The sequence below is a fragment of the Cibotium barometz genome, chromosome 18, assembly GCF_041138505.1.
Source record: "Cibotium barometz isolate CiBa-2024 chromosome 18, ASM4113850v1, whole genome shotgun sequence".
Lineage (NCBI taxonomy): Eukaryota > Viridiplantae > Streptophyta > Polypodiopsida > Cyatheales > Cibotiaceae > Cibotium > Cibotium barometz.
This window is the reverse complement of record NC_141063.1, coordinates 44889081-44908655: the sequence shown is the minus strand read 5'-3', so window position 1 is coordinate 44908655 and position 19575 is coordinate 44889081.

Here is a 19575-nt window from a genome sequence, read left to right as displayed (position 1 = left end):
CTCCAAAAGAATTACCCAGAGTTTGTGCCGAGATGCGGACAACTCGAGTTCTTTTAGTAGGGAAGGATGTAACATACCCATTGTAAATAACAATGTACTTGCTTCAGAGTTGAAAAATATAACTTAGTTTGTCATTTTTACGATCAGAAAACTTCTATTTTTGGAAAATGAGCCATTTTTGCTTAGAAATTTATAATTTTGAATCCAAATTTGGAATCTACGCATAATTTTACACTTAAAATAGTTTTTTTGGAACTAAAAACGGGTACCCGGAATGGGTTTAATCAAGCTTTTAAGCCTTTAATCTGCGAACTTCCGACCAAAAATAGTAACTATCCAGGCGTCTAATCAACGAACGGAACACGCCCCCATGGTCACGGGGCAAGGCCGGACATTTTCGTCAAAAAAAATTTTTGACTTCCCCGGGACGACGGCGGGCGGCCGGCGTGGGTCCCACCACGGCGGCGGCTGCCGCCCGTGAAAAAAACCGACAATCCACCCGGGACACCCAAGCGTGTACACGACCTAGACGCACCCTCCAGCACACCCCTACACGTACCCCCTCCTCCCAGAACCCTCTATCCACAGGTGTCGCACTCTCTCTCTCTTGGGGACACCTCCACCCCCATGTGTCACACTTTCTCTCTCCTCGAGACACCTCCACCCCCAGGTGTCTCACGCCCACACTCTCTCCCGGACACCTACACCACCCACGTGTCACCTTCCCGCACCCGGATGTCCACCCTCCAGCACCTATAAAAGGACCCTCCCAGCCCCCTTCTCCAAGCAAGCCCCCAGCAAGGCCCTAGGCGCAAGCCCTCCCTCAAGCTCTAGGACATGTCCTACACTCTTCTCCCCCCCCTGTGTGAATAGACTTAAAGTGTGCTTCTCCTCAATCTTTGCCTTACTCTTCCCTAGGCCTCCCTAGACGTACACTCTTCTCAAGAGCTCTCCAAGCTAAGGACACCCTCTCAATTCCCCCCCCATATGCGGCGACTTAAACTTAGGTTAAGAGGTCGTTCCTACCCATAAGCCCAACAAGCTTTTCCTACCCCAAACGGACTCCGTTTTCGAATCCGTTTGAACCAGTAGAATTCTCTCTTTTCTCTCCAAGTTCCCAACCTCTTATATTCACCCCGTTCTCTCTCTATCCTCTTAAAACTCTAGTGCTCCTATGGCGCCGAAACGCCGCCGAATTGAAGAACCACGCGCTGCCCAAGGAGGGAATGAAGCGAATCGCGTCCCTCCAATCGACTTCACCCCTCTTGAAGCGAATAGGCACGAAAACGATAACCAGGTTGGTCATTTAACAAGTTTAAGTAAAATTCTCTCTTATGAAGCTTAATGCAAAGATTCGAAATAATAGGAAAGGAACCAAGGTTAAACCCCTAGTATAGATGGCCTAAAGTACCTTATGGTTACTCGTAAGTAAAGTTATAAGAAATAATCTTGCTTTTGAATCATTGTCTTTCCGAAACGATGTTTTTTGTTAATGTGTGAATTTATTGAATAAAGGCTATGTCTCTTTTTATTGGATACACTGCTGGTTTATTGCTAACACATGCAGGTACAGCTTCTCCCCTCCCTTAGCTAACTCCGTGCTTGCCTGTGTAGCCGGGCGGAGGATATAGCGAGGCCGGGAGTCGGCCCAAGGCAATCCCCTCCTATGCCACTGGGAATTGGATTTCACCACCAGGGTGATGTATATATGCTGCCTAGTTCTGTGGGTCCAGGCTAGTGCGGTGACTTAACCCCCACCTCATGAGGAGACGTTCCCTCCGAAGGGCGAGAGGGGTTGGTACAAGCGGCAGTACTACCTGAGGGGGTGACAAGACGGCTTGGCCCTCATTGGCTGGCTGACGACGAGGGGAGACGGTCCGTGAGGTTTACCCAGCTGGTTGAGGCTGGAAGATCGAATTCTAGATCATCGATGTGGTTGTGGTTGTGGTTGTGGTTGTGATTGGATTGTGGTTATGGTTATGGTTATGGTTTGGACATGAAGTTTGGATTGGAATATCGGCCCGGTTTCAGGGTCTTTGTAAATATTTTTCACTGTAAGTATGTTAGTTGATTTCAATGTTGTGCTAAGGAAGATTTCTTTTAAGGAATCAAGTGTAATTAATTAACAAAGGAATTTGTTTTTAAGTGTTTCACAGTGTGGTAGGACTTAATTAGAAAACAATTGAACGGGTGAGTGTGTGGAAAGTGGGAGAATGGATGCCCTGACGGTACCATTCTAAGGATGGGTGGACCCGATCAGTCGGGTAGCTTTCTACGAGTCGTAACTTACGATACTTAGGGAATAGTAGAATCCCGAACAAGACTTGTTTTAGGGGACCGATCCAGCGGCCGTGCCTCATGAAATACAGGGGGGAAAAGGCATTTGCTTCCTTGAACCAAGTGTGGGTCTTATTCCATCTCCACGCACATTCCGTGCTGGGGATTAGAATTTCCTTTAGGATGACTATGCTTCCCCTGCGAGATAGAGTTAGGTCCCTCCGTTTGCTCGTAACCTCGTATTTCTACGAGATCGAGGTGTCGTCAATCGGAAAATAACACGAGACTTAACCGCCTATCAAAAGGATTCCCCCGCCCTACGGGTCGGCGGGGGCCTCACACGTGGTATCAGAGCAGGTTTAGACTTGGGTGATTTCATATTGTATTCTCTTGTTGCTCTAGGAATTCTTGTTAAACTAATCTAGTTACGGCTGGATGCAGGAGGACGAGATGGATCCCTATTCTCGCTTCCTCGTATTCTAATGCATGTTCATGACTGCTTGTCGCTCTTCCGAATTTGAGTTCCGTGACACTATGATGCACATTGTAGACAAGCTAACCCTTCCTCATTACACTCGCATCGAAAGGGGATGGAACAGAGCTGAGTATTGGCATCATCGATCTACCTATTTCATCATTCGAGCTGAGCACATCGGCAATCTCACCAACGACTTGAGGCGGATCCGATATGTCGAGATGTTGCAGATGGTTTGCCTGTTCTGGTTTATTGGCACTCCTCGTAACACCTATGTCACTATCGATGGGAATTGCATGTTGCAGAATCGATGGGTTTATGATAGGGTGACTCAAGTTGTATCCCCTGATAGAGTAGCCGTTACCCGTCTTTCTAGACGAGGTTTACCTCCCCTACCAGAGACTTATCGAGTTCTTGAAACCATGGGAGAACCCCCCTACTTTTTCAATGCTACCACCGCAGATCTTTATTAGGTTCCCTAGAGGACTACCATGTAAATAAATAAGATTGGATTTAGTCCAATCCTTGTAAATGGCTTGGTTCACTTGTAAATATTAAAGCTTGGAATAAAAGGTTTTGATTTTCACACTCATTGTCTTATGTGTGTTAAACCGCCTAAGTGACATGATTCTAAATTTAGCTTCTTATTAATAACCAAGATCGTCAACTTCTTGCTCCCAATGCATTATATACAGATACACAGGAGAAGAAGCTTCTCCTCAAATAAATGCAACCTCCCTCATTTAATGGGGCAGGTTCAAAGATTGAAAGGGATGCAGAAGTTTGGATAAAAGCCATGGACGATTACTTTTTGGCTGCTGGTACAGGAATTAGGAATCAATCCATGCTTGCCAGATTCTGTCTTACCGGGGACGCCAAACTTTGGTGGAAGAAATGGTGCCGAGATAAGGGCGTCACTGAAGATACCCAAACCTGGAGTGACATTAAGCAAGCTGTGAAGGGCCGTTATCTCCCCCCATCTCATGAATCTATTAAGATGAACGAGTTCTTCAGCCTCAAGCAGCTTAGCTTAACCTTGGAGGAATACTACTCAAAATTTGTCACACTTGGCAAATATGCTCCACCTATGTCGATCACTCAACAAGTGGCCCGATTTTGCCAAGGGCTGAATGAACCTTTGGATTCTCGCCTTGAAGCAATGAGGCCAACTACCTTGCAAGATGCTCTTACCTGAGCCAAACCTCTGGCAAAAGAAGTAAAGAGTGGTCAAGCAAGAAGAGAGTCTATCCTGAGTCTAACCCAAGGGGGCGCCTTCAGAGGAATTACCAATCGAATTTCTGCCACAACACTATTGGTCAGTACCCCAATAATTTTATCCCCCGCAGTTATGCTAATTCCACTTCAGAATCCTATGGGGACCAAAGGTGCTTTTATTGCAATGAAGTTGGCCACTTCCGGAATGAATGCCCCAAACTTGCAAGACCCTCTCTCAATCCTAGTGTCACTGCTGCTCCACAAGGCGGCCGGGTAGTTCAAGGTCGTGGGATTCCTAATAACCGCCAGGCTGGACGAGGTGGTGGTGGACGTGGTAGAGATCGTGGAGTGACTGCCCGTGTCTGCTCTATGATTGGTGAACCAACTTTAGTTATGGAAGAAGAAGAGCAAGCCACCATTCATGGAGTTATAGAACATCAAGGACCTAATCAGCAGTTTTCTGTTATCCAAGCTCCGGCTACTTATCAAGGTAGATCTTTCCAGCTCTTGATGGATTGTGGTAGTACGCATTCATTTCTTTCTCCAAAATGCTTGCGTAAGTTACAGTTAGATCAAAAACTAGCCCAAGCAATGATTGTTGAGTTAGCCAATGGAAAAGAAGAAGTATCCCGACATTGTGTGGGAGATCTTGAATTTGAATTGGGTGGTGAATCAACCCATGGGTATTTCAGAAGCTTACCATTAGGGATTTATGATGGAATCCTTGGTATGGACTGGTTAATTGCAAACAATGCTGACATTCACTGTGCTGAAGGAAGCATCACCTTTAAGAATAGTCAAGGACAGGTAGTATCAGCCCAGGGAAAAACAGGTAAACCCAAATTTCATTTGGTCAAAGCTAATCGCCTTCTTAAGGGAGTGCGCAAGGGCCAACAGATCTTCCTTGTCAAACTCAACAAGGTAGAAGAAAGCAACCCAGATTTAGAACCCTCTTGGCTCCAGGAGTTTTCAGACATCTTTCCAGAGGAACTTACAAAGCTACCCCCATCTCGAGAAGTAGATCATGGGATTGAGTTAATCCCTGGGGCTGAATCAGTTTCAAGGAGACCTTACAAAATGTCTCTTCCTGAAGCCATAGAGCTCAAGGAACAGCTTAGGCACCTCATTGAGCAAGGATTCATTCACCCTAGTAATTCCCCATGGGGAGCGCCTATTCTTTTCCAGAGAAAGAAGGATGGCACGCTTCGTCTTTGTATCGACTACCGAGGCCTAAACAAGGTCACTGTCAAAAACAAATACCCCATTCCTCGCATCGACGAACTTCTTGACAGACTTTATGGATCCAAAGTTTTCTCCAAGATGGATTTAAGGTCTGGCTACTATCAAATTAGGATCAAGGAATCAGATATCTCCAAAACCGCTTTCAATACCCGCTATGGCCACTATGAATTTACAGTCATGCCATTCGGATTAACCAATGCTCCCGCCACCTTCAACCGCCTGATGCAGGATATCTTCCGACCCTACTTGGATGAATTTGTCCTTGTCTTCTTTGATGACATCTTGGTCTATTCTCAGTCAAAAGAGGAACATGAGGAGCATGTACGCAAAGTATTGCAAATACTGCGCGAACATAAGCTCTATGCCAAGAAAAGCAAATGTACCTTCTTCACTTCCCAAATTGAATATCTAGGGTTCATTGTCTCCTCAGAGGGCATCTCACTAGACCCTGCCAAAGTCAAGGATATATTGGAATGGCCACCCCCTAGGATAGTCAAAGAAATCCGTGGGTTTCTAGGCATCACAGGATGGTATAGGATCTTCATCAAGGATTATGCCAAGATAGCCGCACCCTTAACTGATCTCCTCAAGAAGGAATGTAAGATAGTATGGTTACCAATCCACCAAAGCAGTTTTAGCCAACTTAAGACTATCCTCACCTCAGCACTAGTTCTGAAGCTCCCTGACTTCACCAAAGAGTTTGAGGTTGTCACTGATGCACTTGGTGGTGTCTTAATTCAAGAAGGAAGGCCTGTGGCTTACACTTCTCGTAAGCTTAAACTCTATGAAGTCAATTATGCCACCCATGATTTGGAACTCCTTGCAGTTGTTCATTGTTTCAAGTTATGGAGACACTATCTCCTAGGCCGTAAGTTTCTGCTTGTAACTGACCACCAGAGTTTAAAGTGGATCTTCACCCAGCCCAATCTCAACATGAGGCAAAGGAGGTGGATTGAGATTCTGCAAGAGTTTGATTTTGATATCAAATTTTGTCCTGGAAAGGATAATGTTGTAGCAGATGCCCTCAGTCGCAAATCCTTCCTAAGTGCAATCTCTATGCCAAATAACCCCATCCTAGAGAAGGTAAAGCAGGTTTCACCTCATGACCCTAATTACCAAAAGCTAGTAAGCCTAGTTCACAAGGAGGCACCCACAGAAAAGGAAAATGTATTGATCAAGGGATACACCCTCAATGATGAATGCCTCTACTTCATGCATAGGTTATGTATTCCCAAAGATCTTACACTGAAGAAGATGATCTTGTATGAAGCTCATGATAGCCCCGTAGAGCAGGACACCCAGGTTATGCAAAAACCTTGAATGCCTTAAGGAGAAGTTACTTTTGGCCTGGAATGAAGAGAGATATCCTTCAATACATCAGACAATGCCTTTCATGTCAAAGGATTAAAGCTGAAAGAATCACAATGCCCGGGAAACTCCAACCTCTGGACATTCCTCAGATGAAGTGGGAATGTATCAGTATGGATTTTGTCACAAGTCTTCCCACAACACAAGGAGGATATGATTCTATTTTAGTAGTTGTGGATATGCTTACCAAGTGACCCATATTATCCCAGTAAAGAAGACATTTACATCTTCTGATATTGCTCGCCTTTTCATCAAGGAAATCTTTAGGCTTCATGGATTGCCAAAAAGAATAGTCAGTGACCGGGACTCTGACTTCACTTCAAAGTTCTCGACATCATTATTCTAGGCTATTGGAACACAACTTTGTTTCAGTACCGCTTACCACCCAGAAACAGATGGTCAAACTGAGAGAGTTAATCAAGTTATAGAAGACATCCTCAGAGCCTATTGTGGGCGTGAACCAAAGAAGTGGATTCAGTATCTCCCTCTAGTGGAATTCTCTTACAATACATCCTATCACCAAAGCATAGGGATGTCACCATTCAAAGCTCTTTATGGTCAGGAATGTTTGTCTCCCTTAAATTTCTCTGACCCCACACTAAAGGTTGAAGCCTCTAGGATGATGCTTGAAGAAATGGAAGAACAAACCAAAGCTATTCGTAAGGATATTAAAGCCGCCCAGGATCGACAGAAGCATTATGCTGATACCAAAAGATCTAAAAGAATTTTCCAGCAAGGAGACAAAGTTTTTCTTCGAGTGCGGCCAAAGAGAAGTTCTTTATCTCTTGGAAAATTTAGGAAGCTGAGTCCAAGGTATTGTGGGCCTTATGAAGTCATCAAATGTTTGGGAAAACCTACAAACTTGGCCTCCCAACCCACCTCAAAATCCATGATGTATTCCATGTAAGCTTACTAAAGCCATATGTGCCTCATCCTGATCATGTTCTTGATGATGAACAAGTTGTAATGCCAACTCAGGGAGTCCTTGAAATGAGACCTAATAGAATCATCGACTCTAGAGAAAGAGTGCTTCGTAATAGAATCCTTAGGGAACATTTAGTGGAATGGAAAGATTACCCTGAGGAGGATGCCACTTGGGAGGAAGAGTCAACCCTCCAAAAGAATTACCCAGAGTTTGTGCCGAGATGCGGACATCTCGAGTTCTTTTAGTAGGGAAGGATGTAACATACCCATTGTAAATAACAATGTACTTGCTTCAGAGTTGAAAAATATAACTTAGTTTGTCATTTTTACGATCAGAAAACTTCTATTTTTGGAAAATGAGCCATTTTTGCTTAGAAATTTGTAATTTTGAATCCAAATTTGGAATCTACGCGTAATTTTACACTTAAAATAGTTTTTTCTGAACTAAAAACGGGTACCCGGAATGGGTTTAATCAAGCTTTTAAGCCTTTAATCTGCGAACTTCCGACCAAAAATAGTAACTATCCAGGCGTCTAATCAACGAACGCAACACGCCCCCATGGTCATGGGGCAAGGCCGGACATTTTCGTCAAAAAAAATTTTTTTGACCCCCCCGGGACGACGGCGGGCGGCCGGCGTGGGCCCCATCACGGGCACCGCCCGTGAAAAAAACCGACAATCCACCCGGGACACCCAAGCGTGTACACGACCTAGACGCACCCTCCAGCACACCCGTACACGTACCCCGTCCTCCCAGAACCCTCTATCCACAGGTGTCGCGCTCTCTCTCTGTTGGGGATACCTCCACCCCCATGTGTCACACTTTCTCTCTCCTCGAGACACCTCCACCCCCAGGTGTCTCACGCCCACACTCTCCCGGACACCTACACCACCCAGGTGTCACCTTCCTGCACCCGGACGTCCACCCTCCAGCACCTATAAAAGGACCCTCCCAGCCCCCTTCTCCAAGCAAGCCCCCAGCAAGGCCCTAGGCGCAAGCCCTCCCTCAATCTCTAGGACATGTCCTACACTCTTCTCTCCCCCCCCCCCCCCCCCCCCCGGTGTGAATAGACTTAAAGTGTGCTTCTCCTCCAACCCTTGCCTTACTCTTTCCTAGGCCTCCCTAGACATACACTCTTCTCAAGAGCTCTCCAAGTTAAGGACACCCTCTCAATTCCCCCCCCCCATATGCGGCGACTTAAACTTAGGTTAAGAGGTCGTTCCTACCCATAAGTCCAACAAGCTTTTCCTACCCCAAACGGACTCCGTTTTCGAATCCGTTTGAACCAGTAGAATTCTCTCTTTTCTCTCCAAGTTCCCAACCTCTTATATTCACCCCGTTCTCTCTCTATCCTCTTAAAACTCTAGTGCTCCTATGGCGCCGAAACGCCACCGAATTGAAGAACCACGCGCTGCCCAAGGAGGGAATGAAGCGAATCGCGTCCCTGCAATCGACTTCGCCCCTCTTGAAGCGAATAGGCACGAAAACGATAACCAAGTTGGTCATTTAACAAGTTTAAGTAAAATTCTCTCTTATGAAGCTTAATGCAAAGATTCGAAATAATAGGAAAGGAACCAAGGTTAAACCCCTAGTATAGATGGCCTAAAGTACCTTATGGTTACTCTTAAGTAAAGTTATAAGAAATAATCTTGCTTTTGAATCATTGTCTTTCCGAAACGATGTTTTTTGTTAATGTGTGAATTTATTGAATAAAGGCTATGTCTCTTTTTATTGGATACACTGCTGGTTTATTGCTAACATGCAGGTACAGCTTCTCCCCCCCTTAGCTAAATCTGTGCTTGCCTGTGTAGCCGGGTGGAGGATATAGCGAGGCCGGGAGTCGGCCCAGGGCAATCCCCTTCTATGCCACTGGGAATTGGATTTCACCACCAGGGTGATGTATATATGCTGCCTAGTTCTGTGGGTCCAGGCTAGTGCGGTGACTTAACCCCCACCTCATGAGGAGACGTTCCCTCGGAAGGGCGAGAGGGTTTGCTACAAGCGGCAGTACCTGAGGGGGTGACAGGACGGCTTGGCCCTCATCGGCTGGCTGACGACGAGGGGAGACGGTCCGTGAGGTTTACCCAGCTGGTTGAGGTTGGAAGATCGAATTCTAGATTATCGATGTGGTTGTGGTTGTGGTTGTGATTGGATTGTGGTTATGGTTATGGTTATGGTTTGGACATGAAGTTTGGATTGGAATATCGGCCCGGTTTCAGGGTCTTTGTAAATATTTTTCACTGTAAGTATGTTCGTTGATTTCAATGTTGCGCTGCTTAAAATTGATTGAAATATTTTAAATTGATAATATTATGATTTCTCCTTGAAAAATTTGCCATAAAAAGTTACCTTCTGGCTGTAAAGCAGATTCAGTCTGCAAATCAGAAAAACTGTCAAATTGTGTTGTCAAACTGTCAACTGCATTGTCAAACTGCACTGTCAAAATCTACCATACTGCCAAAATCCGCCATGATCCTCCTTGCTATGAACCTTGCCGCCTTACTACTGATCTTACAAAATAAGAATATGAAGGCTATTGTGAATTCTCCAGAATGTATTACCATTCAGCATTTGACTTCCAAGAACCATAACTGCCACTGTAACCGCCACCATAACTGCTGCTCAACATCTTCTTGGCATTCATCCCCCTTACAAAAGAAAGCAAACTCGACCATGAACACCCTTCATAAGCATCGTCATTCGATTTACACCCTTTCTAAAAAATAGACAAACTGATTCTTCTTCAATCTTCTGCACAGCTTGATTATCTGAATCAAATTTTGCCTCCTAAATCTGATTTCGCCTCCTGAATCTGATTTTGCCTCCTGAATGTGATTTCGAAACAGCACCTGAATCTGATTTCGCCTCCTGAATCTGCAGCAGTGCCTGAATCTATAGCACTTGCTTTGCATGCTCCTATTGTAGGCTCCATCCTAATCAACCATTGTGGTTGAAACCACCGTGAATCACCAGTGTTACTGCTTATCACATCTTTCACAAACTTCAAGGGAAATTCAGACTTTCTGACAAACAAACTGACAAACTGAATGACAACGCCAGTGACAACCAAATTGACAAAACACACTGTATCTTCATTGTCAAAATAACTGTCAACTATCTGCTTACATAAATCTCCATATCTGTGAATGAAAAATCCGTCTTCTTCTTCTCCGGATAACCACTACTACTTCGCATACATTTCTAACTTCCATCCAGATTTCAAAAGACACTTCACACCCGATTATGACAAATTGAAAGACAAAAAAGTAGACAAAAGTAGCATCTAATTTTCAGCCTTAAACAATTCTTGTTAAGTTTCTTTATTTATGATTCAATCCGATTTTTGATTCAACTGATTCTAGGTTCTTTAAATAGGTCGGCTCCCCACATAATCACGGGATAAAGATACTTATATAGAACGCATTATCAAATAACAATTCATTCAGAATATCTCATTCATATCTTTAACACAATAATGGTCCATCAGACTGAATTTTTCCATTTGAACAGTCCTCCATGGGGATTTCAAATTTTTAGATTTTTAATTTATCATCCCTTAACTTGATCCACTGATCAAAAGTTAACAATAGTAATCTGCCAGCACAATCCACTAATCTCATAGTGATTTGCTGAAGTCATTAATGTCATTCCAGTTATGAACATCATCACAGGGACTCGTCCCATTCATCCTCATTGTGGTTTTGCTCAGCTTATTACATTTCAACTAAATTTCAGGAATCATCATTCTTCAATCAGAATCCAAATCAACTCATCAGTTCACAACCAGAATTTAAAAAATCATATCAACCACATTTGAATTCATCATCTGGATAGCATTAATGCTTATAATTTCAAGTCTTAGATTTACTCGTATATACTGCCAGTAAAGAGCTGCAGTTATACCCTCGGTATATACGGGTAGTCACGGTCCTTGGAACTATAAGGTAAAGACCATCATGTCTAGGCCTCAAGCAAGTCAGGGATTCCATGCAATTGTGGTACTTCCATCTGAAGACCCAACTACTAATTTATAAAGTTCAGTTCAAATAACAATATGTATGAATTTCATCACACAATTCTGATCTTATACTGCTACTTCATAAATTTCATCACACAATTCTGATCTTATACTGCAACTTCATAAATTTTTGACATTTTTGGCTTTTTGGTTGATCCTCATTAGTCAATTGCTCAATTGCTCTGATACCAACTAAGAGATCCCCGTCCCCACTGCGCAACGGATTCGGAGTGCTAGCAGCGGAAGTAGCACATCTTGCGCGGGGCATGGTCCCACACTCGGGGCCTCGCCCACCACGGATATCTGGACAGGTGACTAATTCCTCGGTTCTTCCAAATCTGAACTCGAAAAAACTTCCCTTGCCTGGAAAGCACAGGCGATTCCTCTAGGATAAAATTTTACTCTAACGTAGTCAAGGTCATTACTGACCAAACTGATCCGACCGAACCTAAAGTCACTTGGTCAGATCAAGGAAGAAACTTGCACTTGGATCATAGAGATCAACGCTTTTTTCCTCATTGAGAGGCACAACCATGGATTCTTTTCCATATAACAATTTTTGATCGGGATTTACTTTATCTAACGTACCATAACAGAATTGAGTCTCAGATTTAGGGATCCATCAGTGCAGCCTACAGTCCCATGGGTTAGCAACCACTGTAGTGATGGGATCCAATTTACAATTTGGTTAGGTTTTGTCCTGGGTACCATGGAAAAGAGTTCCGAGGCCCCCTAGCCGGATACTAATGCAAACTTAAAATTAGTCACACCACTTACACACCCAATATGAAATTGCCTTTTTCACCGATTCAACTGTCTTTAAAACAATCTTTTAATGAAACCATAATATCACTGATCAATAACCTCTAATTATCTAGTTGAGTCTTAATTTCCAATTCATTCTTTCATCGGTGTACCTATGGCATCATTGGCAACCAGAATGCTCACCACCTATCCACTCAGGGGGCCTTTTCGATAGTTCCTAGCTCATAGTAACCGGCAATATATTCACATAGCAAAATGGAATCTCCGTTTAAGATCAGCAAGATCAACCAAGCGGATCCATATAAAGGAGCCATGGACTCATCAGTTGAGGACCAGCAAGTTCGGTCATCTAGATCCATGCCCAAAATTCAGAAAACAACTCATACTCCTTGTTCTAAATATCTTCCCTGACGTACGTGTGGGCGACCCAGAGCCCGAGCACCGTATGGTCAGCACCCTTTAGGATCCTTCGCAGGTCACCTAGCGCTTCACTCATAGGCTGCTTCCTTGGTCCCTCATCCACCGTACCGGAAGCTCACCAACCATTTAAATCGAACTGAGATTGGTCAAGACCTCGGTCGACCATGCTACGCGAGACGTCCTCCGTTGACTCTCCGTCTCAGTTAGTTAGGTCTCCACGACCTTAATCAAAAGACGATCAAAATGCTTCCCCAGCACTCTTGACATAAAACAGTCATTTACAAACAGGTCACAAATACAGTTTCCATAATGAACTTTTGTCTTTCCACATTATCCCTCATCAGTCCACATTACTTATTCCACATTCCATTCATATGCGTACTCATTCTCATCCAATCACATCATTTTCTATCTCCTCACATCAGATTCATTCACATCACATATCATTTATTCACATCCCAATTCACATGTCATCACATCTCATCCATTCACTCATATCGAGGTCACATCATTTCACATACACATTCATATGTGTACTCATTCTCATCCAATCACATCATTTTCTATCTCCTCACATCACATATCATTTATTCACATCCCAATTCACATGTCATCACATCTCATCCATTCACTCATATCGAGGTCACATCATTTCACATACACATTCGCATTATTTATTCCACATTCACATCCACATTCGTACATCCACAGCCATACATCCACTTCCACATCCGCATTCATACATACACATCTATACATCCACATCCACATTCATACATCCACATCCACATCCACATCCATACATCCATTTTCACATCCACATCCATACATCCATTTTCACATCCACATTTCATACATCCATATCCACATCCACATCCCTATTCACATTCCACATTCACATTCATATATCCACATCCACATCTACATTCATACATCCACACATCCATTTCTATATCCACATTCATACATCCACATCCACATCCACATCCACATCCACATTCATACATCCACATCCACATCCATACATCCATTTCTACATCCACATCCACATCCACATCCACATTCATACATCCACATCCACATCATCCACTCATCCATCTACATCAACCCACATCATTCACACATCAAACCACATCATCCATACATCAATCTACATTAATCTACATCATTCACACATCAAACCACATCATCCATATATCCATCCACATTAATCTACATCATTCACACATCAAACCACATCATCCATTCACATCCGATTCACATGCCGTCATTCATTCACATCCCTTATCATTCATTCATATCACGATTCACATGCCATCACATTCCTTCACATCCTATACCATTCATTCACATCTTAATTCACAGGACATCACATCCATTCATCCATTTTCATTTATCTGATTCATATCACTTCCATCCATCCATTTTCATCTATCTGATTCCTATCACATCTCATCACATCTATTTATAGAATGTAAGAGAATTCTAATTTTTTGATATAAAGATTCTTTACGCATCTAATTAGGCATAAAGATAACTTTAGTAGAAACAACACTTTTATAAAAATCCTTTTATGCATCTTTTTAGCCACAAATTCAATTTTAAGGAAAATAACACTTTCGAATTAAAAATAAACCTTTTATGCATTTTACTATGCATAAATTCCATTTTAATGAGAATAACACTTTCAAAATAAAAATAAATCTTTTATGCATCTATCTATGCATAAACTCAATTTCAATGAAAATAATACTTTTGAAATAAAAATAAATCTTTTATGCATTTTTCTAAGCATAAAATCAAAATTGATGAAAATAACTCTTTTGAATTAAAATAAAATTCTTATGCATCTATTTATGCATAAAATCAAAATTGATGAAAATAACTCTTTTGAATTTAAAAAAAAATTCTTTATGCATCTATTTATGCATAAAATCAAAATTGATGAAAAAAACTCTTTTGAATTAAAAATAAAATTCTTTATGCATCTATTTATGTATAAAATCAAAATTGATAAGAATAACTCTTTTGGAATAAAAATAAAATTCTTTATGCATCTATTTATGCATAAGATCAAAATTGATGAAAATAACTCTTTTGAATTAAAAATAAAATTCTTTATGCATCTATTTATGCATAAAATCAAAATTGATGAAAATCACTCTTTTATATAAAAGAATTTCTTTTATGCATCCATTTATGCATAAAAATCATTTATGATGAAAATCACTCTTTTAATATAAAACAATTTCTTTTATGCATCCATTTATGCATAAAAATCATTTATGATGAAAATCACACTTTTAATATAAAAAGAAATCTTTTATGCATAAAAAATAATTTATGATGAAAATCACACTTTTAAAATAAAAATTATTCCTTTTATACATCCATTTATGCATAAAAATCATTTATGATGAAAATCACACTTTTAATATAAAAAGAATTTTATTTATGCATAAAAATCATTTATGATAAAAATCACACTTTTAATATAAAAAGAATTTCTCTTATGCATCCATTTATGCATAAAAATCATTTATGATGAAAATCACACTTTTTAATATAAAAAGAATTCTTTTATGCATATATTTATGCATGAAAATCCATTTATGATGAAAATAACACTTTTATAATCAAAATAAAAATTTCAATATGCTTCCTTCTATGCATAGAATTTAACTCCAAAGAAAGCAACACTTTTTTAATAAAATATTTTTAGTCTGCATTTTTCTATACCTAGGATGAAAAATAACACTTTAAGAATACATATACAATGGAAATTACTCTTTTTGAATAAAAAAAAGTAAAATTTATTTTACACAATTTTAGAAAATTTTGCCATAACCTCCTTTGTATGGCTGACCATTTTTCAAATTTTTAACTCTCTAAAATTAATTAGAATTTCACCAAGAGTATTTAAATCATTCTAATGTAAATATTTTCTACTTATTTAAGAGAAACATTATGAAAAACTTGATTTTATCCATTAATCATTCATCTAGGATAAAGAACGGTTGGATTTACTAAAGAAGAGAGGGGAATGCCTTTTTTCAATGAGGCATAACATCATATTCATTTTAGAGAAGACAAAAATCATAAAAACCATAAAATAAAATAGAAAAGAGAAGAATCTCCAACTTACAAAGGAATTTGAGAGCTTTCCTTTGGCTTGATGGTTTGAGGGATCTACTCTTGTTTGAAACAAGAGTGGCCACCAATCTTTAGAAGAGGAAAGGTCAAAAACTAATGAATTATGAGTAAATTCACAGTTTTTGGCTCTTAGGAGAAGTAGGGTAACAGTGCAAAAAACACTATTAAGCTTCAACAAAGGGGAAGGCTTCTATTTATAGGGAAAAGTGAGTCTCTAACCAAGCAAACTAATTCTAGATTTTTCCAGATCAGTTTGGTCAATTTTTGACCATTTTTAGGTCAATTTAGCTCACTTTTTGGATCTCGTCCAAACAGGAGAGAAAAGAGATAAAAATATCTCATTATTTGGGAGTTTAAAACTCTCCCACACATGTGAAATAGGCGCCTCCTTCAAATTCCCCCATACTGAGGTGTCAAAAATGCTTCATTTCTTCTAAATATCTCTCTTTTTTAACTATTAACCTTGTCCAAGTTAGTCAACTCTTCATCTTATGTGAGTATTTACTCATTTTTGGGGGGATTTTCTTTATGTATTCCATTTATCTCCTCCACACATTTGGATGAATCTGATTGGCTCCTCAAAACCTTAATTTAAAATTTTCAGAAAATTTGGACCCCCAAGATAAGGCCTTTTGAACAGATTATAATTTATTTCGAATGCACCTTCTGAAAATCTTTTTGAACTTCTGTTTCGGGGGAACTTATTTAAATATGAAGAGATATTTTTCCATCCAAAAATATCCAAAATCTAAATAATCTCTCTCTAAAATATTTTCTCTCTCTAGGCCAAAACAGTTATAAACAAGATCTTTTATATTTCTGAAGAGAGAGATACTGGACATCCTGAGAGGCTAGGGAGGAATCTTACACTAAGTCACATGACAAGGTCACTCATCATTGAACTGAAACCAGGCCCAAGAGATCAAAGAAAGCAAACAAGAATGTACAATAACTCCAGAAGTTGACTTACTTGGCAGGAGGGGCTTCATCTGTTCTAGACTCTTGGTTAGACATCTGGAGCTTTCACTTGGAATTGAAAAGTGGAGCTAGGCATTTCTTGACACCACGGATGTATCACCATCTTTGTCAGTCCTCCTAGTAGATGCAAAACCACAAGCAAAACCATAAATTTTCGACTTGCCAAGAGATGATAGGCACTAGTAGAGTGTTCATGTCCGAATTGCCAGGGCGGGACATGGGGACCAACCCAATACACATTCTCTAAATGATTAATATAAGACTTAGCTTCTGAATCATGTACTTGCTTGATCATCATGGCTGTCCCATATAGCTAGCCTGGCATCCTGGTGTTGATTAGTAGCAAGGATGCCCCAGGGTTCAAGTTCATTGCAGGCCTAACGTCTCAAAAAACTTCAGTGATGGTCTTTGAGTGTATGTGTTTGCCATGTGGTTGACATGGGTGGGTGCATGTGGAAATCATCGAGGGTGCAATGGGCGGCCTCCTGCCCATGCGAGCTTATGAGAGATGGGATTTTGCATGGCCATGGAGACTCCTTAACATCCAAAGCACAGCTCAATAGCTCCATGTATGCTTTCTACGCCCATTTTGGGAGTCTCCTTGGTTGGGCCTAATCCCAACTGGGAGGTATGTATCCTCTTGGTTAAGGTCTACCTATTGAACATGTGCTTCATTCTCTACTTGGCTCATCGAAGATGTAGAGGAGACCTCAGCCAAGCCTATGTAGTCATGTGCCTTCAGAGAAGAGCCGCTCTGGCCCAAGCTAGTATCTCTGCCATCACCGAGCGAGAACATCACAGAAGAGGCGCTTTGAGAAGGCATGGCACTTGCTTTACTTGGGGGATTCGGGGTAGGTTGGCTCCAACTTAGAACAACGCCTTGCTACTTCTGTTGAATGTGAGCAAAATTAACAAAACTGCTTACTGCTTACTGCTTTGTTCCATTCTTGCTCGCATGCTGGATAAGAGAAGGCTAGGGACTTAAACCAAAGGGAAGGGTACTTGAGAAGCGGACCAGCGGATCTGAGGAACAGAAAAGGCAATGAAACGAAAGAAGATGAGAAGTTGGGTTGTGTAGAAGTCTGAAAATGAAGGTGGGTTATGTCTAGGCTTTTGAGGGATTAAAGTGAACGGTGAGAAAAGGGGGTGGGGGGGAAACCTGCTGCTAGCTATGGCCTTGAAACGCAGCAGCGAGGAGGAACACAATGAAAAGACGATAATAACTAGTAAGAGAGCAGTTATTGCCCGCGTTGTCACTCGTGCGGACCGATCGTCACCCCTCCACGTCACTTTGTGTGGGGCCGACAAGCGAGCCACCCTCTAAATTTCTATTATTCTATATATATAAAACTAAAAAATGAAAAACACTTTAATAAAAATGACATGTCATTTGAAAGGCATTTAAAATATATTTCAGAGTGAAATGAGAATTCTAAGGTATTGCATGTTTTATGACAGGATTTTTTTTATAAGAACCTTTTTTTGACAGGTAAAACACCCGTCAAATTTACGCCCTCCGGCCAGAGAGAGACCTCATATTTTGGAGTTGAGGGTGACGACGATGTACGTTCTCGGGGTAACGGGAAGGTCCGTCCAAATTGCAATGCACTGCAGTCTGCTGGCGCTGCCGTTGTCGCGGCGGACCTTAGCTCCAGCCTCCCGCCCCCGCCCCCGCCCCCGCCCCCGCCTCCGCCTCCGCACACCGACTGCGTGGAGTTACTCAGGTGTCCTCTCTACCTTACAAGTTACCTAACACATCATTATTAATGCCGCAGCTCCTTGTTCAAATATAGCACGTGCGTACGACGATCGCAATCCGTCCAGTCTATCGATGCCGACGGCGGCCATCACGGTACCCAAAGTAATTAGCTTCGTACATAGTATCTCTTTCATGTCATGATCTGATTTTCATGTCAATTCACCTCCACCGTTTCTACGATTCCCAACGTTATCAATATAGTATCTGCTGTGATCTCTACTGGGTGGCCATCAATATATGGGGTCTCCTCTCCAGGCTCTCCTGCGACAAAACACGGGCTCGAGTATCTAGCCTCACCAGAGTCAGCACTATATCACAAAGACCGATCATTGGGAGGCAACGTCCTGCCACCGCTTGAAAACCGTCCGATCTAAAAGTAAACTAGGAGTAGCAGTAAAGTAGATTAAGATTGTATTTAGTAAACTAAGATTTTTAGTTAAAACGGTGGAATATATTAGAAAAAAATATAGATACAAGGTCCCATGTGGAAGGTCCATGGGAAGACACTAAGACCTGAAGAAACCTTCAGCAAAAGAGGGAAAACACCCTGAAACAAACTGAACTAAATCAACTCATGAACGGCCAGCCAGCGCAAGTTAAAAGAAGGAGGAATAACAAAGACCCTACAGCAGAATGTCCTGATGAATCAGTTCACGGCGGCCCGCCCCTCTTCTAATCCGTGAGAGAGGATGATGAAGCATGATGAGCATAACAATTCTGCTGAACCCGTTTTGGCAGCCAAATTCTGAATCACAGACTGAGGTACTAGGCAGAGGCCAGCCAGCCCCAGTGGAGCTAGCCTGAGAGGATAGTAAATCATGAGCAGAAAATTGAGGCCATGAGGGCTTAAAGAAACCCACAGAAGTTCTCTGAAGCCTGGACGTAGAACTCGGAATTCTGCAGTCTTCTGTGACATTCCAGATAGAGCCCTTGAAGCATAACTTCCTTTGCTTGGCAATGCGAGGAGACATGGAATCTTT